The sequence below is a fragment of the Schistocerca americana genome, chromosome X (genome assembly GCF_021461395.2).
Source record: "Schistocerca americana isolate TAMUIC-IGC-003095 chromosome X, iqSchAmer2.1, whole genome shotgun sequence".
Classification (NCBI taxonomy): domain Eukaryota; kingdom Metazoa; phylum Arthropoda; class Insecta; order Orthoptera; family Acrididae; genus Schistocerca; species Schistocerca americana.
Window position 1 is genome coordinate 881,600,137 of NC_060130.1, and position 27,155 is coordinate 881,627,291.

Sequence of the window (27,155 nt, forward strand, 5' to 3'; positions counted from 1 at the left end):
ATGCGCATGCGCAACAGACCGCTGGCAATTGGTCAAACGAACCTTATGTGAACAGTTGTGACGTCATGCTCATAGCAAGCAGTTTATTGTTACGAAGAATTACAGTCTGCGCCCTATGTCTTTTGACATATTTTTGCTATTTGCAGACGCTTGTGCGTGCATGGTTTTTTGTTGTTGTAAATTGCATATTTCCTTTGCCACTAAAGTTTTATTTTTTTTCCCTCTTATGTATGTTTTATTGCTGCAGTATCATTATCCATTAGCAGAATACAATAACATTCTTTGCTAGAGATTCAATTCTGCAGTCAAAATTACAAACATTTAACTAAAAGCTAAAACAATGAAAAATTCCCAGAATTCCGAAAAATTCCCGGGTTTTTCCCGGATGAAAAAATTCCCGGTTGTCCTGGGTCGTATGCACCCTGGGCTGTGACAGTTTCAGATTTCCCCATAATACACAATATATGATATGCTACAACTGAAGGAAAAAAAGGTAGGCTTCAGCATGTATAAAGGCAGAACTACCACAGCATCATCAAGGTCCACGAACACTGGTCCCAGTAAGTCTACCTAGGTCATTAGCCTCAGGTTACTGACACAAGGCAAAGAGATAAAATATCAAATTCTACAGGGCAACTAGTTTTTGTATGTAGTACGTTTAATATTCATCCCAGAATTTCACAAATAAGACTATGTTGTTATTTGAAATGTATGCCAGCAGAAATTCTATCAATGTAACATCAAAATGTTAAATAAATATCTTTTACTAAGTGATTTCCTGTGAGTATTCAATTTCTCAAATGCCTGTTGTCGCAAATATGTGATATACCTGATTATATCTGAGAGGTACAACACATCTTACATTTGACCTTATGTACTCTGTAATATTTCATTACTGGTTACAAAATATGATTTTTCTTTCTGGTAGCAATTTATTCAGGTATTAAGGGGCTGTTTCCAGAACTCAGGAAAAACACTTGTGGTCAAGGAGTGTTTGAAGGTATCTGTTATAGTGGACAGTCGTGGGTCAATAATAATATTCATCATTTGGACTGTGATGCCATCACGTCCTGTAGATCCTGGTCTGACATGCATGACCGTATTGCAAGAAACATGCTTGAGATAGAATTTTTTGTTGCTACAGTCATTTACCCTTATGAAGTAATCAATGGACCGATGACCGTAGCAGTCTGGTCCCTTCAATCCTACAAAACCACAAGTAATCAACGTGTGTCTATTTCGTATGTGGTTCAATTGTGACTGTGGGTAACATAAGTACTGTTTCAGTTCAACTGCGACAATGGGATCAGCTGCAGCTTTTACTTTGCCTGTACCAAGACCATGCAGGTTTTTCCACAGGACAGCTGGGCTATTTCTGTTCTTGATTAATGTATGGGAATGCCTCAGTTTTGCATTTCTCACAGCCTGACAGGCTGTTACACTATTGCTTGTAAGCAATATGATTTTCAGATGCGGGACTTAGTTTGTATGTCCAATATGCAGGACCTCTGAGAATCAAAAGCTGGTTTAGTTATTCAGTTAACCAAGGTGCATGTTTCTTTCTTATTTTTCTGCTCGTCAGGGGAGCCTACTTGTCATATAGATGAGTAAATTTGTAAGTAGACCCATGGAGTTTTTTGTTTATGACTGAGAGAGGAATAGAGGATGTCCCCCAAACTATTTATTGTACCTTACTTGCAAGAACAGACGAATTAATGAGACTGAAATCTCTAAAACTAAATTCCTCCCGAACAGGTCATGAGGGCCCGAGGTACTGACCAGCCGCCGTGTCATCCTCAGCTCATAGGCATCACTGGATGCGGATATGGATGATGATTGGTTTGTAGGGCACTCAACTGCTAAGTTATCTGCGCCCATACAAATTCCCAACCTTTGCTCAGTCCAATCTTACCACTTTCATGAATGATAAGGACAACACAAACACCCAAACATCTCGAGGCAAGTGAAAATCCCTGACTCCGCCGAGAATTGAACCTGAGACCCCGTGCGGATATGGATGGGCATGTCATCAGTACACCGCTCTCCCGGCTGTATGTCAGTTTGAGACTGGAGCCGCTACTTCTCAATCAAGTAGCTCCTCTGTTTGCCTCACAGTCTGAAATCTTGGTAAGTAGTAAATTGCAGTCTCTTTCTGGACATTCTAGAGAGTATGTCATGGCTGGACATGCCAGGTGCAGATATTTGAGACATATAAATTACTCAGCTTGGGGATTTCATTGCAAAAGTATCTATGAGAGCATGACTACTGTTCGTATGATGGATAGGAACAGGCTGAAGTAGCGACACATTTTAAGAAGAAAGCATTGGCTTAAATTTCATACTGAAAGGACTATTGTACAGAAAATTCGTTAGTGTCAACAGGTATAATTCTATGCTCATGCTTCAGTTTGAGACTTGAAAGACCAGTTTTGAACTTTGGGAAGTTTGTAGAGGACACGCATTAGGCACTTTCTATTAAGGGATTTGATCTCTATGAACATATATTTCACTTGCTTATTTTCATTATTGTTGGATGTGTAACACAGTACGTGATAAATCAAGGCATGTGTAAACCCCTACTCCACCTCCTCATCTTTCGTGCCTAAGAAAGATGTAACCGTCTAGGTTTATTGAACTTGTGGGAATACTTGGTTTGAGCCAGGTGTCCGACAGAAGTATTAGATGGCTGTCTATGTCTTGAAATATGTAATGGAACTTGTCGAGATGATTTGCCGGAGACTGGACATTTGGGTGTGTAATATGGAGCTTAGTGTGCTCACTTGCAAAGCTTGCAAGGATGCCACTGTAGGGCTGGGCTGGGCTAGTGAGGGTGGGGGGACGCTGCATCGCGGGACACTCTGCAAAAAGGGAACAAAGGTTCCCAGAAGTGAAAGGAGCATGTCTATTAAGGGAGAGGGGAGGCCAAGGCCAGTAGACTTTGGCAGTGGTCATTAAACAGCTGACTGGTATCAGGAACAGAACCTCACTAAACAGAGCTAGAATAATCTGTATGCAACAGTATTGTAAAGACGATAAACAAAATAAAAACAAAGTGTACACTTTGAATGGTTCGAGTGATGAGTAACAACAGTGATATGATAATAAGCTGCTAAATAGAACAGAAATAAGACAGTAAAATTAATCAGCTGAGTTAGAGCCCTGTCAGAAAAGTGAAGTAATGGTGAAATGATGAATTATATTGCTATTGGAAGTATGAAAATTGAACGGAAACTTTATAATTAGTAGTAAAAGTGAACCTAAACAGTCAATGATAACTGTTTAAGGAAAGTATTACAAAAAATTTTTCTTTACAAAATACACAAAAATAAACACACATAGTTTAGGCATGTCTTTTAGCCTCTAAGGCACAGGCATTCAAGAGTTCATTGGCAATGCAGACTGAGCTTTATATACTAATTATTATGTTAACATCTGGTTTCCTTATCAGTGAAAATGTAGACAAAACTATGTGTTTTTATTAGCAGAAAAAACTTAGAGCAAAAATAGTTACAAAAAGTATATAAAACAACAATGAATCAAAAATTGAAGTTTCCAGTATGTTATATCTATGTAATTTTATTTACATATTATGATTTTGTATCAAATAAAAATGTTTTTGGTGAAGTTAACATTTTCATAAAAGAAAGATGATTTACCTAATGAATAATAAATTACAGTTTGCAACAATGCAAATAGAATTTCAAGATTTTGTAAGTACACATGGTATTTGTTGTTACTTGAGCAACTTAAATTATCAAGCTTACATTATTTTTGGCAACAATTTCTCTTCAAAACTATGTTCCCATTTACCATTCTCTATTTTTAAAGTGAAACTGATAGGATGACTATTTTTCTGGGATTTTATGTTCACAAGTTGTAGCTTACAAAAATGTTCTCATTAGTTTCAAATAAGAAAAATATAATAGCTGAAAATGCTCCAAGTAAAAGTGAGATCAAACAGTCCACTTTTTCTAACTGGTCGAAATCTTGGTTCTTTACAAACTCTGATCGCACAGCTTCAGCTTTACCTCTGCCAGTACCTCTCCTCTACTTCCCAAACTTCACAGAAGCTCTCCTGCATACCATTTTGAATGAGCACTTAAGGAAGTAAGAGTTTCAAAAGTTGGGGGGAGGGACTGGAAGTAGTGAAGCTTTGAAGGACAGACTGTGAGTCATGCTCAGATAACTCGACTGGTAAGAACACTGCCTGTAAAAGGAGAGTTTTTGGATTGAGATCCAGTCTGGTACAGGACTTGAATCTGCCTGGAAGTTACAAATGGCTCTGAGCACTATGGGACTTAACTTCTGAGGTCATCAGTCCTGGAAGTTACAGGTCTAGTCTTACCATCAGACTGCTTTCGTTAGTTAGATACACGTGTATGTCTAGTAGCAGTGTTCCCCTTCATACCATCACTCTCTCCAATCTTTCACACTTCCTAAATGTAATACGGATCCACATCCACTCTTCTGACCGAAGCTGGTATGAGGGCACCTACACTCCTTGTCAGCAGATTTTCATGTCAATATCATTGTTAACAATTGCAGTACATACCTGAATGAAAACTGAATGACTGTGTCATTAACTTCTTCATAATCTACCCCAAGTGAATCATTAATATAATGATCTTGCCTTCTGCTACCATTTACTCATTAACAGTATGCCTTGGAATTTGCGTGTATAACAATCTCCAACAATGATAAAAAATGTACACAGTATCTACGTCAATACAGTTAAATGCACTGCTGTTTTCCAGATGTCAATACTCTCAGTCTACGATTTGAAAAAAAGTCTCTTCCAAAAGAAATGTAGTCACATCACCACTATGTTAAACAGAAAGAAGTGTACAATGAGTGCAGCGAAATACCTGTAATGTTATGACTAGGTCACTTATACTTCCAAGTTACAACAGAGCAGATTGAAACATTCTCAGGCGAATCATTGTGGCAAACTTTTAAAATATTTGGACTTCAGACCAATTTGTTATCATCAGGTAAGTTGTGGACTGATGCCAGGAGGCTAGCGCAGCTACGAACCAGCATTCTTTCGAAGGTTCATATTCCAGCTCTTGGATCCTAACTGTTTCGATATATGTATTGTTGGTTGAAATTTGCTTTTTTTACTCTCATTTTCTGGTATTAAGTTTATTTTTAATTATTTTTTTTTAAGGAGACCGTGGTCAGCATCACAATCTTTACTGACGCTGTCTGTAAATCCTAACCTTACGTGCTGCTCATGTCCAGTGCAATGTTTTTCCACAATTCAGACAGTTTACCATGTGTATGACAGACTGCATTGGCAAGAGATGTAGTAAAATTCTGACTTGCAGAAGTCCAAATCAGTTTTTACATTGCCCTCAAACAATCTAAAGCAGAATATGAGTTCACTGTATCATTTTCCTTAATACAGTCGATCCTAACAGGACACCAGTATATGGAAGAAAGGCTGTTGTTTCTCTGCAAAGGTTAAACAAAGAAATGAACATATGATGCTGGGGGTGTTGGATGGAGTTGTAATGGGCACAGTATTGTCCACAGGCAGTGTATCTAGGTATGTAGATATTGCAGGTTTGTTGTGCAATACGAATATCTCCCCCCCCCCCCCCCCCCCCCCCCCCCCCACCGAGATGTTTATTAAGAGCTGGGTGTTCTTTGTTACCAGAATTAATAAAGAAGTTATTCATTTCATCGGGTGTGATACTGGTCATATCATATGCAGTTCTATTAGTATTACCAAGATGATTTGATAATGTTCCAAGCAGCCTTGCATTTGTTTTGTGATTGCTGCATACAATTATCATTTTCCATCTGTCTCTGTTTTATAATTTCTGATCTGTACCTCTTCTATAGTTGAAAGTACTGAAGTACATCTTCTTCACTGTTCTTTGATCTGTTATAAAGATTAATGACGTGTTCTTAATTTTTTGAGGTCAGGTGTGTACCATTGATGTAAACTTCTATGATCACTTTTGATTGGTTTCCCCTTGTATCTTTTTAATATTTTGAATGCACTTATTACATGTAGTGGAAACAAGATTGACAAAGGACATTTTTTAGCTTTAATTAATCCTGCCTAGTCCACCTTTTCCATCAAACACAACATCTGGAGGAGAATGCAAACACTCATATTGGTCATCCCCCCAATAGTACTTCTCTGAAAGAGCTGCCTGGTGCCATGACTTCTTATAGCGTGGTACCTGGCCTGGGAGACTATCTAAAGCAAATAGAGAGTCAAGGGAAATTCCGTAACCCCAAATGAATGTAATAGGCACAACTTAAGTATGTCCTGTGTAACTCCCCTACAGTCCACTTTATGCAGATTAGGAAATCCCAACACATCAGGTGCAAGACTCAAAGTAAGCAACTCTATCTGACAAGGCTCTGGGAAACTCAAATGCCGGATTTTGCATTGCAGGACTGTCTATCAGGTAAGACTCAAAAAGCAGATAAAACTCCTGCCCCTACTAAAATCTGAATCTCATAACTATTCCTCTGAACCTTCATCCTAACATGTTCAGAAAAGATATGCTATGAACATTCAAATATTTACTGAAACAAAAAGCAAATTAACTTACAGTATGGTGGTATGACCACCTCTTGCACTTACACTAAACATTATTTTCAACTGACTCTTCTTGATTAATTTAATATCTTGTTCACAAGCAGTGATATTCATATAAATTTCTGAATAATTGAAAATAGTATCGCTCAACATATTTCATCATACAGACTCCTAAGTCACTTGTACAACTTATTATTGAAATTTAATCAGTTTGACACAACAAATTAATGATGGTAAACTGTTTCCAGAAGTATTTAGGTAATTACAACCAAACAGTGCACATTAAATTTAAGTAGAATCCAACAATTAATAAACAAGTTTTAATTAGAGCTTTTCTTGTACTTCCTGCTATAAGTACGACACCATTTTTCTTTGGAATATTTTGAGTGTACACTTAATTTTAAATTTCTCACTATTTCTGCATGTTACATAAATTACATGACTTTCAAGTGATGGTGGCTCTACCAAACAAACTCAAGTTCAAATTACAGTTATACCTAATTAACAAATGAAAATAAAACAAAATAATGTACTGGACAATATGTCATTTCATTGCCTGAAAGCACATCAGTTATGTTTGACAAAAATTATCAGTTGATGACTTCTAAATGTGACACTTTACAATGTGAGCATTGTCCAAACCACTAATATTTTTGGAATTAGATTTTTTTCTTTTTCTTAAAAGCTGATGTCCAATGACAAAACAGTGGAAATATATCACAGAACTGCTGCTAAATTCTCATGTTTCTTCCCTACAACAGAAATGAACCATAAAGATTAAAAAAATTTACGTAAAAAGCATACAAAGTACTAAAAATTCTAAATGCAATGCAGCAAAACAGGTCAACTATCAAAAACCTGAGATGTTGAGAGGCATAAATGTTTCTCTCATCATTTGTAAAATATAACAATGAAACAGAAGACAAATATGTAAAATAATAGTTTAAACATTGAAAAGCTACAGAGAACATAAAACATTCATGGAACTAGGAAGACTATATAATGTAATACTGAAAATAATAAACATGGCCCCACACACACTTGTATTTATAAAACCATGTTCACTGTGCAAGAGCTACTATTTCAGTTTATCTCAAATAGTGATAAACTCACATACGGTACACAATCCTACTTGCTGTCTCACTTGGGGATCCAGAGGGTAAATGCCTGTCCACAGAACTTTGAGTCTAAAGTTTGATCTCTGGTCATTTCTAGAAACACCTCCCAACAATATGAAGGCTAAAGAGCAACAATTCACTTCATGCCTATTTTACTTTGAGTTGTTGTCTAAAGCTACATACAACATAGAAAAATAGTAGGGAATCTGCTAGTATTATTGTGTGGTTGTAGAAGGATGATTTGCTAGTATTTACTATGTGCTATAAAAACAGAGATGAGGTCACATAAATCATTTACCCACTTATGATATTTAACTAACTAATGTATAAAATTTCCTTGCCCAACACTTAAAACACAACATATGCTAAAATAAAAATGTAAATAAAGACCATAAAATATTCTGCTTTATGTATTTACGTAAGTACAGTTTTCCTAAAAGACTAAAGAGGTCCACCTTAAGTAAACTTAACGCCTGGTATACTTTGCCAGCTACACCAGCATGCACATTTTTTGAAATATAATGACACAGCAACACCGAAATCAAACACATTTGACATGAGAGGGAAAAATTTATTTGGATAAGGAACTATTGAAAATTCTGGTTTGTTTTGCACAAAGGAAAGGAAAGGAAAGGAAAGGCTGATAAATATAAATAACAGCAGAAATAGACAAATAATGAACTTCTGATATGTGTAGTTTTTCTCGGCTCACAAGGGGTATTTTTTCCTCTAGGCAATATAATAACATAGATGAGAAAAACATGGAGAGATGTGCTGATATAGAAGCATTTAGAGACATAATATACCGTATAAGAATATTTGGAATAGCACTTATAAGAGCTTTAATTAAAAAAACAGAGAATACATAAATGACAACTTTCAGTACCATCAACCCTATTTTGGATTATGGTTACCAGCTTTATGACATTACAGAATTCCACAATTACATGACCATGTAAATTCCTGAACATAATTATGACTCTTATTCCATATTTCATTATCTCTGCATTTATATGATGCAGAACTGGGCTTGTTCATGTCTCTTGTTGGACTTAGAGGCTCAAAACAGCCATTTATTTCAAATTTTGTGCCACTGACAGTAAATTAAGTCATACTCACAGAATTTCATCATACAGTGCCAGAAATTTAGGTATGAGGAACACTGTCAGGAAAACAAGACTTAGAATGAAATTTTCACTCTACAGCGGAGTGTGCGCTGATATGCAACTTCCTGGCACATTAAAACTGTGTGCTGGACCAAGACTCAAACTTGGAACCTTGCCTTTCGCGGGCAAGTGCTCTACCGACTGAGCTACCCAAGCACGACTCAGGCCCTGTCCTCACAGCTTTAATTCCACCAGTACCTCGTCACCTACCTTCCAAACTGGTGGAATTAAAGCTGTGATGATGGGGTGTAAGTCATGCTTGGGTAGCTCAGTCAGTAGAGCACTTGCCCGCGTAAGGCAAAGGTCCCGAGTTTGAGTCTCGGTCCGGCACACAGTTTTAATCTGCCAGGAAGTTTCAAAACAAGACTTGTTCAGGCAACATCTGGTAAGCAAACAAAATGACTTTTGCATAAAAAATTTAAGCAATTTATCCAGCAATTTATTATGCAGAAACAGGACCCTTGTCAGTGATGGCTGATGCAGTGCAGGATGTTACTGAAAAACTCTTCATGCTTTTGTGAAAGACCAATGAGAAAAAGTGTGTGGCACTGTCAATTACAAGTACTTCAAATGAATAAGAGCACTACTCCCAGAGTAAAAAAACAGCTGTGTGTGCAGTTGGCATCACACTCACCAACTGCCCAAACAGCAGTGAATAGACACAGAAACAAACTGGGTGATAACTAGTGAAAATTTGCTAGTAAGTCAAGTAAATGTTATGCTGAAAGAGAAAATTATTAATACATCCTCAAAGTATTCTTTATTACAACAACAATTTACTATCCATTGCAGCAAGATCGTACTACGGAACACTGCAAGACAAAGTCAAAGAAAAAACCCTAACACTGGAGCACAAACTGAGCTCTTTCACCAAGCATATCATGTGGCTAATCAGCTGTAGGGGGGAGGGGCGGAGGGGGAAGCTTTACACATGTCCAAATCAAATATCCCAGTAGGTTCCTTGACCACTGAACTGTTTAGTACAACTGGAAATCACTTGTCAATATTCAAAGAAAAGATAAGTTCACAACGAATCAGGTAGCTAACGATTACCAAACATAACAAAACAAAATCAGGTATCTCTTCTGTCCTACTCTCTGCAAGTACAATACAGTTTAAGATAACACACTGATGGTAACATGGAGGTCGTCACAACAAGAATGACTGTTCCAGAAACAAATGACAGCAGAGATCGCGAAGTACGTCCAGAGTGTAGCAAAGTCCTCTTAAGTGTATACAACAATCCAGAGAGCAATCCAAATCATGAATGTATATCAGCCAAGGTCAAAAGTCTACTATTCCATGGAACATGACTATAGGTTTCAGTGACTAAGTGAGAGACAGGTCAGCAATAGCCAGGCTGCAGTGTGTGCTGGTTAGCACTTGTCAGAGGGTGGCAGCATCTTACATGCTTGCCATTCACGTGGGTGAAATTCATGGCTGCTTTCTGGAGCCCAAGTATATCTGACATGTTCTTCCTATCAATACTCAGGCCAGGTGGGATATCTGAATCACACCGGATACTAAAGTATCAAATTCTGAAAATGAAAATTGTCATGTTCTATGATAAAGATAAATTCACATTCTTTGACATTTAGAGCTAGAGTCAATTTCTGCAATAGATTGATCTTTTCGGGGTGGGGTGGGGGAAGGGGTTTTGTAGGGGGGTGTTTAGATTGCACTTCCAAATGCAACGATGAGCGAAAACATTCTGACCACTTGCTTAATAGCATGTTGATCTACTTTTGGATGCAATACAGCAGTGATTATGCATGGTATGGATTTGAAAAGTCCTTGGTAGGTTTTTGGAGGTATGCAGCACTTGATGTCTACACACATCATGCAATTCCAGTAAATTACAGACCAGTGGTTTGTGGACAAGGATCTGGTACTCGATAGTATCCGGGATATGTTCCACAGGGTTCAAATCAGGTGAAATTGGTGGACAAAACCTCAATGCGTGTTCACTATCTTGCTCCTCAAACCAATGTAGCATAATTCTGGCCTTGTGATGTCAACAATTATACTGATGGAAGACGTCATTGCCATTGGAGAAGACATCATGCATGAAGGGATGTAGATGGTCCACAATAATGTCTACATAGTCTACAGCCTTCACGATGAAACCAATTAGTACTGCAGGTTCCATGGGAGCCCAAATGAATGTCCCCCATAGTGTAATATTGCCACCTTTGGCCTCTATACATGGCTCTATATATTGCGAGCACTCATTCACACAGATGACAGTGTATCCAGACACAACTGTCAACCTGGAGAAACAATAATGTGATTCATCTTATCAAGCGACACATTTCCACTGATTCATGGTCTCATCTTGATGCTCTCATGCCTACTGTAATCTTAACTGGCAATACCAATGGGTCAACATGGGAAAATGTAGGGGGTCATCTGCTGTGGAGCCCCATGTTCAAAAATGTGCACTGAATGGTGCGCTCGTGTGCTCTAAAACATTTGCGCTTGCACCAGCGTTGTATTCTGTCTTCAGATTTACAACAGAGCACCATATACCCTGTTTTACAGAGTGGGTAAGCCCCTGATCTCCATGCCTCAGCACAGAACGAGGTGGTCAGAGGCCTGCACATCCTGTGATGAGGTGTGGACGGCCAACATCTCGTTACGTAATTGTAGTTTCACTATCAACAACTTCCTGTGCATGTTCACAACAGTAGCAAACTAACAGCTGACAAGCTTTGCCATTACCGAGATGCTCATTCCAAGCTGTTGGGCCATAAAAATTTAGTCTTTGTCAAAGTCGCTTATGTCAGAGGATTTCACCATTTGTCACCATATCATCACAACAAAGATTGCCCATTCATCTCTGCTCCACTTACATAATTTTCTTACCACGTTATGTGCTCGAAACACCAACAGGTGGCATTCACTCTCCCGTTGCGCAGCGGTCACAATAGACTGACTCACCACAGCATCTAATCAAAATAAGTAATAAGAGCTCTAGGAATCTATTCATGTGCAATAAAAGAGGTCATCGGGCACAATACAGTTCCTAAGATATCACTTCAGAAAATGTTCTAGATTCTACTATGGGCAGCAACATAACTGATGATGGCCAAGGTAGGGAGAATATAAAATGCAGACTGGCAATAGCAAGAAGAGCATTTCTGAGAAAGAGAAATCTGTTATTAAAAATAAAATAGAAACCCTCTAGACTCATAAAATATTTTATTTTAAAAACAGAGCAGTTGTTCTTCACACTAGACAAGAGCAGTTAGTGTTCCACGCCATCAGCTCCAGCAGTCAGTATGGAGTATGTGGTGGTGGTGGTTAGTGTTTAACGTCCCGTCGACAACGAGGTCATTAGAGACGGAGCGCAAGCTCGGGTTAGGGAAGGATTGGGAAGGAAATCGGCCGTGCCCTTTCAAAGGAACCATCCCGGCATTTGCCTGAAACGATTTAGGGAAATCACGGAAAACCTAAATCAGGATGGCCGGAGACGGGATTGAACCGTCGTCCTCCCGAATGCGAGTCCAGTGTGCATGGAGTATGTAACGGTCTGAGTATGGTCAGATATTAGTTGAAACTGGTCACCCTTTTTTTTAAAATAAACTGTTTTATGTAGTATAGACTGTGTTATGTTTTTAATCATTTTTATGACCACTGACATTTCCTAAAAACATGTTTCATGAAATTTGCTACCATCGAACTTAAATCTAAGTGTTTGTGAGTCTTTTCTGAAGGAAGAAAGGAGGAAAGATTAGAGTTTAACACACTGTCAAGGTCAAGGTCACTGGGAAAGAAATTGGCCATGCCATTTCAAAGGAACCATGTTGGCATTTACTTGGGGCAATTTGGGGAAATCACCGAAAACCTAAATCTGAATGGCTGGAAACAGATGTGAACCATCATCCTCCCAAATGCAAGTTGTGTGTGCTAACCATTGTGCCACTTCACTCAGTCTTTTCTGAAAGCATTTGTCTGGAGGATAGCCTTGCACTGAAGAGAATTATGGACAATCAACATTTCAGACAAGAGAACAGAAGCTTTTGAAATGTGGTGCTACAGAAAGGTGCTGAAGAATAACTGGTAAATCAAATAACGAACAAGAATAGAGAGAAACTGGACCAACCGCAGTATAATTTAAATTTACTGCAGGATCCTTCAATTGTCTTCTTATAGAAGCTGAGATTGAATGAGAAGCTACATCAGACTGATGATACAACAGTGGAAGTAGTGTATAAGACAATTGTGAGAGCTACTCATGATGCTGCCTTTGAAAGTCTTGGAGTACCTGAGAACATGTCTGGCAAATTTGAAATGATTGGTGGGATGATTATACTGCTGCAAAAGTGAAGGAGTATATGGAGGCCTATAACAGATGGCTTAGAAGCAATAAGACTGATTATAGAAGCAGGTATGTAACACTGACATGAGGGGCAAAGAAAGCAGTAATCAGACAAAAAAAATGCTGTGTGGGACTTTAAATGTATAGAAATTAATAACTGCACAGGAAGTTAAAAGTACAAATAAGTAAAGAAGATGATAAGACAGCTATGAATAAAGGACAGAAGTAGTATAAACTCACAGCTGATGAGTATAGATAGAGGGAAGACATACTACAAAGAACTGTTTAAGAAGATTGATCCAAATTTCATGATATATGCCCCTTTGCAGGCAATGTACATGACACAGAAATCCAGGAGATAACAACACTGGAAGTACAGGATACAGTTAAACAATTCAAAAATGACAAAGCACCAGGTTCTGGAACTGTATATATGGAGTTATTGAAGACTAGGCCAAACATGTTGTTTGAACATCTTGCAAAGCTATTTAATCTCTGTCTTAGTGGAGAGGAAATCCCTATCAAGTTTAAAGAAGGGTTCATCACAAATGTATTTAAAAAGGGAAGCATCAATGATTGCTTTACTGAGGCATCACAGTTCTCAATTCTATACAGACTCTATATGGTAATACCCTTAAAACTAGAAGTAAGAAAGAAACTGAGGAAGTAGAAGAAAAGAGTGGCTTTCAGGCATGAAGGTTTTGTATCAATAATATCTGCGCCATTAGACAGGTGACTGGCAAGCAACAGGCCCGTGACTTGGAGAGAGATGGTTTTTACAGACTTGCAGAAGGCCTACAACAATGTACCACTTTGTAGAATGTGGGAAGCAAGGAACAACCAGAACATTCATAAATGTTATGTACAATGCTTTAGAAAGCTTACTTGTTGTGTTAAAGTTGGGAAGTTACTCTCACAGAAACTTAAGGTTAGCAAGAGATGCTGCTTAGTGCCTACCCTCTTTAAAATACAGGGTGTACATAAAGTCCAGGAACACTTTCAATTATTTTTTGCACAAGAACTAAACATTGTACAGATGTCATACATATTGCATTTTGAAAAGAAACTCTGAAAGGTTTTTTTACAAACATTCGATATGCAAACCATGAGTGGTTCGGCACACGTCAATAAGGTAACCGAATTCTTGCCATAGCCATGCCGGCATGGCATCGTCGACTGTGACAGTCGCTTCCTGTATTCTCTCCTGGAGCTCTGCTACATCAGGTGGTAGAGGCAGTACATACACCAGATCTTTAATGTGTCCCCACAGAAAAAAGTCACACAGAGTGAGATCTGGTGATCGGGGAGGCCATTTCGTGAAACAGCTGTCCCCTTCTGTAGCATGGCCGATCCATCGATGCAGCAGCTCCGTGTTCAGGTACCCACGAACTTCACATGCAGGACTTTCACACTGTCATTGGAACCATTTCGAGTTCACAGGATGCACAACACACCGATTTCTTTGGACTCCTTATGAATGTCCCTCCACATTCACTTCACTCACACTGGGACGTCCGCTTCTCTTTGCCGGGCACAAGCAACCTGACGTAATGAATTTGTTGTGCCAGTGGTAAATGGCCTTCCTTGTTGGTGGCTTCTTACCGTACTTGGTTCTCAATATCTGATGAACAGCTGTAGCATACTTTTTTTTGTCGAACTCCAACACACAGAAAGCTTGATCCACACCTGAACTCGCCATGTTTCCGCCAACAGTAAAATTTGGAGGCAGTGGTGTTATGGTGTAGTCGCTCATTATCGGCAAATTACCAAACTAGTCTGTGGCAGTATACATGGAAAAACAAAACTAAACCTTTCAGGGTTTCTTTTCAAAATGACATATGTATGCTATATGTATAATGTTTGGTTCTTGTGCAATAGATAATTGAAAGTGTTCCCGGTCTTTATGTACTCCCTGTATTTTTGAAAATTGGATAAGAAAGTGCAAAAATATGGGAATTGAGTAGGTGATGACATCCTTTTCTCCCTATATTTCGCCGACAATCATGTCACTTTTGCTAAGGAAGATGAGGATGTGTCATACATGTTAAGAAAGCTTAAAGAAGAATATGAGCAGTGGGGCATGAAAATTAACTTTACAAAGACAGAATACTTCGTTGTGGGAGATACAGGAAGGGATCTTGTTATGGATGATGGATCCACAGTAAAGTGTAGTCAATCATATAAATACTTATGGACAATCATTTTGGATGAAGGTGGAATCAATAAAGAAATAAAGCATAGAATAGGAAAGGGAAAGGTGTGAATTAAGCTGCTAAACTCTATTATTCGGAATCAAACTTTTTTTTTTTTTTTTTCTTTATTGTTATTTTCAAACCCGTACAAACAGGCAGGCTGTCAGCAGCATGGTACGCCGCTCTTCAGCCGTAGAGGAGATAAAGATAGAACAGAAAGAATACACAAATGTGACATAACGGTGGGTAATAAAACAGTAGACACATAAAGACAAACACGGAGCCGTTCACACTTGACGAAAATTCACTACAAACTGTTGTCACAACGCACTAACACTGAAGATGGCGATGGCACAGGTGAACGATGGAGTATGACGGGAACACTGAACACGAAACACGACGGCACTCATGAGACACTGATGGCGATGATCTCCGGCGCGCGAATGTCCACTCAGCGTGTACGAGTCCGGGGACCTGCCAAGAGAGGAGGTGGAGGAGGAGGAAGGGGAAATGGGAGAGGGGAGAGCAGAGATGCCATGGGCAAAGGAGAGAGGGGGAGGGAGGAAGGGGGAGTGAAGCCCGGAGGAGAGGGTAGGAGGGAGGGGGGAAAGGAAAGAGAAGGGAAGGGAAAAGGGGGGGGAGGGAGGGTGCCTGAAGGAAAGGACACAGGAGGGGGGGGGGGGAGGATCAAAGTTGATAGGAGGGGTAGATGCAGGGGAGGAGGACATCATCAGGGAGGGGGAGCTGGCGGAAGCCACCTTGGGAGAGGGTAAGGAGGGTGGAGAGATGGAGACCGGGTGGGACATGGGAGTACAGGCGCGGCAGCGGGCAGGGGTGGGAGAGGACCGGGGAGACGAGCGGGTGAGGTGGATCGAGTTTACGGGAGGTGTATAGGATTCGTATCCTTTCGAGGAAGAGGAGGAGGTGGGGGAAGGGGATGAGGTCATACAGGATCCGCGTGGGGGAAGGGAGACGGATGCGATAGGCAAGGCGGAGAGCATGGCGTTCAAGGATTTGGAGGGATTTATAAAAGGAAGGGGGGGCGGAGATCCAGGCTGGATGGGCGTAACAGAGGATAGGGCGGATAAGGGACTTATAGGTGTATAGGATGGTGGAGGGGTCCAGACCCCACGTCCGGCCGGAAAGGAGCTTGAGGAGACGGAGTCGGGAACGTGCCTTGGCTTGGATTGTCTGGAGATGGGGAGTCCAGGAGAGGCGACGGTCGAGGGTGACGCCAAGGTACTTAAGGGTGGGGGTGAGAGCGATGGGACGGCCATAAACGGTGAGATAGAAATCAAGGAGGTAGAAGGAGGGAGTGGTTTTGCCTACAATGATCGCCTGGGTTTTGGAAGGATTGACCTTGAGCAACCACTGGTTGCACCAAGCGGTGAACCGGTCAAGATGGGATTGGAGAAGGTGTTGGGAGCGTTGCAGGGTGGGGGCAAGGGCAAGGAAGGCGGTGTCATCGGCAAACTGGAGAAGGTGGACGGGGGGTGACGGCGGCGGCATATCCGCCGTGTACAACAAGTACAGAAGGGGGGAGAGGACGGAGCCTTGGGGCACACCGGCGGAGGGGAAAAAGGTGTAGGAATCGGTATTATGGATGGTGACATGGGAAGGACGGCGGGAGAGAAAGGAACCGATCAGACGAACGTAGTTAATGGGAAGGGCGAAGGTTTGGAGCTTGAAGAGGAGACCGGAATGCCATACGCGGTCATATGCGCGTTCGAGGTCAAGAGAGAGGAAGATTGCGGAGCGACGGGAATTGAGCTGTTCGGAAAGGAGATGAGTGAGGTGAAGGAGAAGATCGTCGGAAGAGAAGGACGGCCGAAAGCCACACTGGGTAACGGGGAGGAGGCGGTGCTGGCGGAGATGCTGGTGGATGCGGCGGGTGTGGATAGATTCCAGGACCTTGCTGAAGACCGAGGTAAGGCTGATGGGACGGTAGGAGGAGGCGGCGGACGGCGGTTTGCCAGGTTTGAGGAACATGAGGATACGGGAGGTTTTCCACAGGTCGGGGTAGTAACCGGTGGACAGGACTACATTGTAGAGCCTGGCCAGGGTGGAGAGAAAAGAGACAGGAGCTTCACGAAGGTGACGGTAGGTGACACGATCGTGACCAGGAGCGGTGTTGCGTTTGGTGCGGAGTGTATTGATGAGATCCTGTGTGGTGATGGGGGCATTAAGGTCCGTGTGTGGAATGTTGTCCAAGTACTGGAAACCAGGAGCGAGGGGAGGGACAGAGGTGTCAGTTCGATCGCGGATATCTGGGAAGAGGGAGTAATCGAACTGGGGATCATCAGGGATGGAAAACACATCGGACAGGTAGGAGGCAAAGTGATTGGCCTTACTAAGGGCGTCAGGGAAGGGGTGATCATCGTGGAGAAGAGGATAGTAGGGGGAGGGTTTAGTTCCGGTAAGGCGACGGAAGGCGGTCCAGAACTTGGACGAGTTTATAGGGAGGGTAGCATTTAAACGGGTGCATGTCTGTCGCCAGTCCCGGCGTTTCTTGGCCGCGAGCAAATGTCGAATGTGTCGCTGTAGTTGCCGGTGGCGTCGTAGGGTGTCCGGGTCACGCGTGCGGAGGAAGGCATGGTAGAGACGATGGGATTCACGGAGGAGGAGGACGGCCTGTGGTGGTAAGGTAGGACGGTGGGGGTGGATGGCAACAGTAGGGACGTGGGCCTCCACGGCCTCAGACAAGGTCTGCTGGAGAAAGGAGGCGGCATGGGTGACATCATCGGGACGGCGGTAGGCGAGAGGGTGGCTATCGACCTGAGTGGAGAGGGTATCCCGGTAGGCATTCCAGTTGGCACGGGAATAGTCATGGATGTACTTAGGGGGAGGGTCATGACGAGGGTCGGGGCGGGGGCGACGGCCGTCTGATACGGTGAGGAGGACAGGGAGATGGTCGCTACCAATAGGCTCCAGGACATCCACCATAATGCGACCAAGGAGGTTGGGGGAGGAGAGGATAACATCGGGAGTGGAGTTGGATTCGGGACGGGTGTGCTGGGGGATGGGCATGAGGTCGCCTTGAAGGGAGGAGAGGAACCGATGCCACCGCCGTAACTGGGCAGCGGAGCGACTATGGATGTTGAGGTCGGCGGCGATCACATAGGAGGAGAAGGTACGGTCGATGTGGGAGAGGAAGTCGAAAGGAAGAGGGGCGTTGGGGCGGACATAGATGGTGGCACAGGTAATGGTAAGGCCGGGGAAGAAGAGACTAAGGATCAGGTGTTCGGTGGGGTCGGGAAGGAGAGGCTGGAGCCGAACGGGGATCTGGCGGTGGTGGCCAATGGCAACTCCGCCACGCGCAACTGGGAGGGGATTATCGGAGCGGTGGAGGAGATAGGGGGAGGTGTGGATGGAGTGGTGGGGTTGGAGGAAGGTTTCATTGAGGAGGAAGGCATCCACGCGGTGGGTAGCAAGGGTGTGTAGGAAGAGGTGCTTGTTGGCGGGAAGGGAGCGGATATTGTTGAAAAGGATACGATGCTGTCACGCCATGATAAGGACTTATACGAGGGTGGCAAGGCGGGAGAAGGTGAAATGGGCCTGGTTATTGGTACATTTTAAGGTGGAATATGGAACGGGCGGCGAAGGAGATCTGTTGTAAGGTGTGGGGGCGCTGAAAGGGATGGACGTTTTGGAGGACAATGGTGAGGAACCTGATGATGTCCTCAGCAGTGGGGGGGGGGGACGAAGGGAATTGCCAGGAGGGGTGGGGGTGTCTAGGGGACGGACAGGTACGGTGAGTTCAGGAGTGGTGGGAGGGGGTCGGGCTTTACACTTTTGGGAGTAGGTGGGGTGGGGGAGGCTGCAGGTATTACAGGAGGGAGGGGATTGGAGGTTGGGGCACTGCCGGAGGAAGTGCGCTTGCCGACAATGCGGGCAGGTGGGGGCCTCGCGGCACTCTGCTGTTGGATGTGCATTGTAGCGCAGACATCTCTGGCAGCACAGGGATTGAGGGGGGGAACGGGAGGGGTCGACCTTGTACCGTTGATTGAAGAGGAGGGCACCCTCCTTCAGGAGACGGTCAATGGAGGGGGCGTCCTCAGAGAAAACCCGCATAAGGCGGGTGGGGCCGGTCGCGTTGAAAATGCGGCGGACTGCCCGCACCTCCAGGGTGGGATGGGCCTTCAGCTCCGCCAGCACCTCCTCCTCCGTGATCGACAGGCTAAGCCGAGTGATCACGGCGGTGAGGGTCGGCGGGCGACGCGGGGGTTGGGGTTGGCGGGTAGGAGATGGGGAGGGAGCTGGGGTGAGGGAGGCGTGAGGACCAAAACGGGTGATGGGGAGGCGGGAGAGGATGTCAGTATGGAGGGTTGGGCTGGGGGAGGAGATAAGAACAGAATCCCGTCTGGGAGTAAGGAGAGAGATGGGGGCGCCAGGGAAATGTTGGCGGAGGAGGAGGGAGAGATTCCGGGCCTCGAGGAAGGAAGGATCGGGACGAGACAGGAGATATTTGTAGAGACCGGGTGGGGAGGAGGAGGAGGAGGGAGCGGGGCCTGGTGAGGAGACGTCCATGGCATTTTGGGGTGGGGATGGGGGGCGGGGTGGAGCCTTTTTAGGAGCAGAGGAAGTGGAGGCGCCACTAGGGCGTTTGACAGCGGCAGATGGGCGGGTGGTGACATGAGGGACGGGAACGATGGGGAGGTGGCGGGAAGGGACAGGTCCCGGCACGGACGCAGCAGTCGGCGCCGGAGATAGTGACTGTGACGGTGCAGGCGAATGTGGCAGTGATGGTGATGGTGACGATGATGACGGTGGTGGCGGTGGCGGTGGCGGCGGTGATGGCGATGGCGATGGCGACGGGGAGAGCTGGGCGTGGGCAGTGGCCCGACGGGCCACCACCCTAGCCGGAGCTGCAGTGACAGGCTGGGGGAGTGGGGGGAAAGGATCAGAACGAGAGGAAGAGGCGGGAGAGGGGGCGACAAAGAGCGAGGGCGAAGGGATAGAGAGGAGGGGAGGGATGGAAGGAGGGGGGTGGGACTGGGCACACCAAGTGATAGTGGTGGAGGCGGCGGAAGGGGACGTATACACGATGGCGGTGGTGGTAGTAGTGACGGTGGTGGTGGGGGCGGACATGACGACAAGAAGAAGAAAGAAAAACACAGCACTAAAAGGACAGGACACACACTGGGAGACGACGGACGGCGACGGCGACGGCGACGGCGACGGCGACGGCGACGGCGACGGCGACGGCGACGGCGACGGCGACGGCGACGGCGAGAGGCAGGGACGCTGCTGCCGCGGACGGGGCCGGGGCGGCGGCGGCTGCTGCTGCTGCTGCTGCTGCTGGCTGGACTGCTGCTGGCTGGACTGCTGCTGCCACCGGAGGGCTGGAGGGCTGGCTGGCTGGCTGGCTGGCTGGCTGGCTGGCTGGCTGCGGGACCACTGCTGCAGGCCGGGACCGGGAACTGCTGCTACTACTGCTGCTGCTGCTGCTGCTGCTGCTGCTGCTGCTGCTGCTGCTGGCTGGCTGGCTGGCACCTGTAACCCCTAGCACTTCGATTAGCGCGAAAATGGCACTATCTAAGGGCGGTAACCTTGCGGTGTACCGCCGGAGATGTTGGAATCAAACAACACCAAATAATTTGAAAAGCGGGATATACAAAACTATAGTTGAGAACATTGCTTTCTATGGTGCTCAACTGTGGAAAGTTTCCAGAATAAATGAGATGAAATTACAAGAAATGGAAGTGGAGTTTTGGTGATGAAGTTGTGAAGTACACTATGTGATCAAAAGTATCCGGACAACCACAAAAACATACGTTTTTCATATTAGGTGCATTGTGCTGCCACCTACTGCCAGGTACTCCATATCAGTGATGTCAGTAGTCATTAGACTTAATGAGAGAGCAGAATGGGGCGCTCCGCGGAACTCACAGACTTCGAACGTCATCACGTGTGATTGGGTGTCACTTGTGTCATACATCTGTATGTGAGATTTCCACACCCCTAAGCATCCCTAGGTTGTTTCCAATGTGATAGTGAAGTGGAAATGAGAAGGGACATGTACAGCACAAAAGCGTACAGGCTGACATCATCTGTTGACTGACAGAGACCGCCGACAGCTGAAGGCGGTCACAATGTGTAATAGGCAGACATCTATCCAGACCATTCACACAGGAATTTCGAACTGCATCAGGATCCTATGACAGTTAGGCAGGAGATGAGAAAACTTGGATTTCATGGTTGAGTGGCTGCTCATAAGGCACACATCATGCTGGCAAATGCCAAACAACGCCTTACTTGGCGTAAGGAGCGTAAACATTGGATGACTGAACAGTGGAAAAGCATTGTGTGGAGTGACAAATGACAGTACACAATGTGGCGATCTGGCAGCAGGGTGTGGGTTTGGCGAATGCTCGGTGAATGTCATCTGCCAGTGTGTGTAGTGCCAACAGTAAAATTTGGAGGCAGTGGTGTTATGATGTAGTTGCATTTTCCATGGAGGGGGCTTCCACCCCTTGGTGTTTTGTGTGGCACTATCACAGCACAGGCCTACATTGATGTTGTAAGTACCTTCTTGCTTCCCACTGTTGAAGAGCAATTCGAGGATGGCAATTGCACCTTTCAACACGATCGAGTACCTGTTCATAATGCACGGCCTGTGGGGGAGTGGTTACACAACCATAACATCCCTGTAATGGTCTGGCCTGCACAGAGTCCAGACCTGAATCCTATTGAACACCTTTGGGATGTTTTGGAATGCCGACTTTGTGCCAAGCCTCACTGATCAACATTGACACCCTCTCCTCAGTGCAGAATTCCACGAAGAATGGGCTGTCATTCCCCAAGAAACCTTCCAGCACCTGATTGAATGTATGCCTGCGACAGTGGAAGCTGTCATCAAGGCTAAGGGTGGGCCAATAGGATATTGAATTCCAGAATTACCGATGGAGGGCGCCATGAACTTTTAAGTCATTTTCAGACAGGTGTCCGGATACTTCTGCTCACATAGTGTAACAAGAAGTGGCAAAATAAGAAATGAAGTGTTACCAGAACAGATCAGAGTTACAATGGATATTGTAGAGGCAAGTGAAAATAAATATTTAACATGGTATGGACATCTTAGAAGGATGCCCAAGGAAAGATGGCCATCTAAAATATGGCACTGGAGACCTCCATGACGACAGTAATGCCCACTTTACTCTCTACTCTCAGTCTGCATTTGGCTCTGTCTGGTTCTGTCTCAGGTTTGTTTTTCTGGCAGTGTTAGTTGTACGTGAACAGTGATTCACAGCAGTAGGGATATGTTTACTGAACTTTGTGAATGGGTTCACTGAACAAAATAAAAGAGTGCACGCAGATACTATGCTCAGCTGTTCCTGCAGTGATGGCAACGAAATTTTAAAGTTTTTGCATCTTCATGTAGATGCCTATGAGAAACTTGAGTTTTGTGTTGTATATTTTAGTGAATTCATACTGTAAGCTTTTTTAATGTTATGAAGTTATTTCTGCAGAAACAAAAGTAAATGGGGTGACAAACAAAATACATCATAATTACATTATTACTCAGTAATGAGCTATCAAACATTGTGGGTCCCTTATGAAAAAATGCTCAGAAAATATCCCTTAACAACTTACAAAATTTTGTTAGTAAAGTTGGGTTCATCATGTACAATTACAATGCTGAGCAATATAGGGTGTAGTTCCACGGGAGTGGTATTTAGTGTTTCCAGTCTCTGCCCAATGGATTTGTGGGTAATCATGGTTAAGGGCAAAGCTAATAAAACACACAAATTTGGTACAGTACAAACTGCTAAGAACACACACAAATCTGGTACAGTATGAACTTACAGATAGTTGTGAGTGATAACAGGCTGCTGGTTCTGTGGATTTGTTCTGTTGTCTCTATACAATTATTATTATTTCTTTTTCCTGTCTCAGACGTTATGTCTGGTTAAAAATGGAAAGTGACGCGGACCTTGATCAAGTGTGACTTCCTTTTAACTGTACGGTATATGATACATTGCATTTAGGAACTTTCAGGTAATTGAACATGTATCAATAATTACAGATTTCTATAGTTGCATACATATGTTTGGATGTAGCTGTATTGCGTTGATGTACTGGTGGATACTGTGTGGTATGACTCCTGTAGTTGATAGTATAATTGGTACAATGTCAACTTTATCCTGATGCCACATGTCCTTGGCTGCCTCAGTCAGTTGGAGGTATTTTTCAATTTTTTCTCCTGTTTTCTTCTGTATATTTGTTGTATCGAATATGGATATTTCGATTAGTTGTGTTAATTTCTTCTTTTTATTGGTGAGTATGATGTCAGGTTTGTTATGTGGTATTGTTTTATCTGTTATAATGGTTCTGTTCCAGTATAATTTGTATTCATCTTTCTCCAGTACATTATGTGGTGCATACTTGTATGTGGGAACATGTTGTTTTATTAGTTTATGTTGTATGGCAAGCTGTTGATATATTATTTTTGCTACATTGTCATGTCTTTTGGGGTATTCTGTACTTGCTAGTATTGTACATCCGCTTGTGACGTGGTCTACTGTTTCTATTTGTTGTTTGCAAAGTCTGCATTTACCTGTTGTGGTATTGGGATCTTTAATAATATGCTTGCTGTAATATCTGGTGTTTATTGTTTGATCCTGTTTTGCAATCATGAATCCTTCCATCTCACTGTATATATTGCCTTTTCTTAGCCATGCGTTGGATGCGTCTTGATCGATGTGTGGCTGTGTTAGATGATATGGGTGCTTACCATGTAGTGTTTTCTTTTTCCAATTTACTTTCTTTGTATCTATTGATGTTATGTGATCTAAAGGGTTGTAGAAGTGGTTATGAAATTGCAGTGGTGTAGCTGATGTATTTATATGAGTGATTGCTTTGTGTATTTTGCTAGTTTCTGCTCGTTCTATAAAGAATTTTCTTAAATTGTCTACCTGTCCATAATGTAGGTTTTTTATGTCGATGAATCCCCTTCCTCCTTCCTTTCTGCTTAATGTGAATCTTTCTGTTGCTGAATGTATGTGATGTGTTCTATATTTGTGGCATTGTGAACGTGCAAGTGTATTGAGTGCTTCTAGGTCTGTGTTACTCCATTTCACTACTCCAAATGAGTAGGTCAATATTGGTACAGCATAGGTATTTATAGTTTTTGTCTTGTTTCTTGCTGTCAATTCTGTTTTCAGTATTTTTGTTAGTCTTTGTCTATATTTTTCTTTTAGTCCTTCTTTAATATTTGTATTATCTATTCCTATTTTTTGTCTGTATCCTAGATATTTATAGGCATCTGTTTTTTCCATCGCTTCCATGTAGTCGCTGTGGTTATCCAACATGTAATCTTCTTGTTTAGTGTGTTTTCCCTTGACTATGCTATTTTTCTTACATTTGTCTGTTCCAAAAGCCATACTTAAATCATTGCTGAATCCTTCTGTTATCTTTAGTAATTGGTTGAGTTGTTGATTTGTTGCTGCCAGTAGTTTTAGATCATCCATTTATAGCAAATGTGTGATTTTGTGTGGGTATGTTCCAGTGATATTATAGCCATAATTTGTATTATTTAGCATGTTGGATAGTGGGTTAAGACAAGACAGAACCAGAAAGGCCTTAATGAGTCTCCTTGGTATATTCCACGCTTAATCTGTATTGGCTGTTATGTGATATTATCTGAATTTGTTTGGATATTAAGTGTGGTTTTCCAGTTTTTCATTACTATGTTTAGGAACTGTATCAATTTAGGATCTACTTCGTATATTTCCAATATCTGTAGTAACCATGAGCGGGGTACACTATCAAAAGTTTTTGGTAATCAATGTATGCGTAGTGTAGCGACCTTTGTTTAGTTTTATCTTGATAGGTCACCTCTGTATCTATTATCAGTTGCTCTTTACATCCTCGTGCTCCTTTGCAGCAGCCTTTTTGTTCTTTATTTATAATTTTGTTCTGTGTTGTATGTGTCATTAATTTCTGTGTAATGACTGAAGTTAATATTTTGTAGATAGTTGGTAGGCATGTTATGGGGCGATATTTAGCTGGGTTTGCTGTGTTTGCTTGATCTTTAGGTTTCAGATAGGTTATTCCATGTGTAAGTGTATCAGGGAATGTGTATGGGTCTGCAATGTAACTGTTAAATAATTTAGTTCGATGTGAATGTGTTGAGGTGAACTTCTTTAGCCAGAAATTTGCTATTTTATCATTTCCAGAGGCTTTCCAACTGTGCGTAGAACTAATTGCTCGAGTGACTTCATGTTACAAAATTATCACTTCAGGCATTTGTGGTATCATCTTGTATGAGTCTGTTTCTGCTTGTATCCACCGTGTATGCCTGTTATGTTGTACCGGGTTTGACCATATGTTGCTCCAGAAGTGTTCCATGTCTGTTATGTTTGATGGATTGTCTATTTTAATGTGTGTGTTATCTATTGTTTGGTAAAATCTCTTTTGGTTTGTGTTGAATGTTTGGTTTTGTTTCCTTCTATTTTCACTTTTTTTTGTATCTTCTAAGTCGTTTGGCCAATGCTTGTAATTTCTGCTTCTTTTCATCTAATTGCTCAATCGCTTCTTGTTGTGAGGTTTTACCTAACCTTTTTCGTTTTTTTTCTGACATTTCATTTCTTATAATTTGTGTTAGCTGTCCGATGTCTTTTCTCAGTTTTTCTATTCTGATCTGTAGCCTGTGTTGCCATGCTGGTTTTGTGGGTTTCTTCTGTGAGTTGGTTGGTTCTGATCTCTGCGTAGTGTGTATACTTAGTGTAGTGAGTGCTCCTATATAAACCAGTAGTTGTAACTCTTCCATAGTTGTTTTTTCATTTATTTTGTTGTGTATGATTGTGTTGACAGTTGTTATTGTTGTTTCGACTTGTGGGTTATTTGGTGGTCTATGCAAGAATGGTATAATGTCTCTATTTGTGTCTTTGTATTCTATATATGTCAGCTGAAATTTTTTCTTCTATATCTAACATGAGTGTCACTTCGTGTTCTATTTGTGCTTGTTCTGGTGGCTGTCTTAAGATTTTGTTTTCCTCTGGTTGTTTAATTGACGCGTTTTGTTCTTTGTTTGTTTTCCCTGGGATGTTTGAGTCCACTACTGTATTTTCTTCTTCTTCTAATTGCATATTATTTTGTTCCAGTATTTGTTGTACTTGTTGTTTGATGTTTTCTAATTCTGACTGGGATATCCTGTCATTTTTTATTATTACACGGATATGATCAGCTAGTCGTTGTTCTGTTAAAAATTTTAATTCCGGATATCTGGTAATAAATGTTGTGTATACTTGCGATCTGTATCCAGTTGTGTTGGTTCCTAGGTTTGTTGATTGGTAATAACAGAACATGAGGTGTCGGTTAACTTCATCTGACCATCTCATCCTCTGTCTTTGTTTTCCTTCTAGGGTGGTTGCAGGAAGCATATCCTGCAAAACACCTCTATTTGGATTTAAATCATTTTACAGTTGGCTACCAGTGTCGTTACCATTGTGGGCGGGCATAGGGTTCAAGCGTCGTCCCCGAACATGACGGCGCTTGTCCGAGGCTTCTTTAGTTCTGTCCTGAACCAAGTAATCACACTAAAAGGGGGGTTAGCCCTATTAGTGGTTTGTTCTTTTCGTCGCCTTTCACAACTGGCAGAACATACCGGAGGCCTATTCTTTTCCTGGGCCTCCACGGGAATTATTATTATTATTATTATTATTATTATTATTATTACTTCTTTCAGTCAGGGTAACACGTCCTCTCTATCAGTCAATGAAAATTACACACAGTATTTGACTTGGATTTGTCTGACTTGAAGACCCTGTCAAGTTTAACCAGAAGCAGAATTCTGTT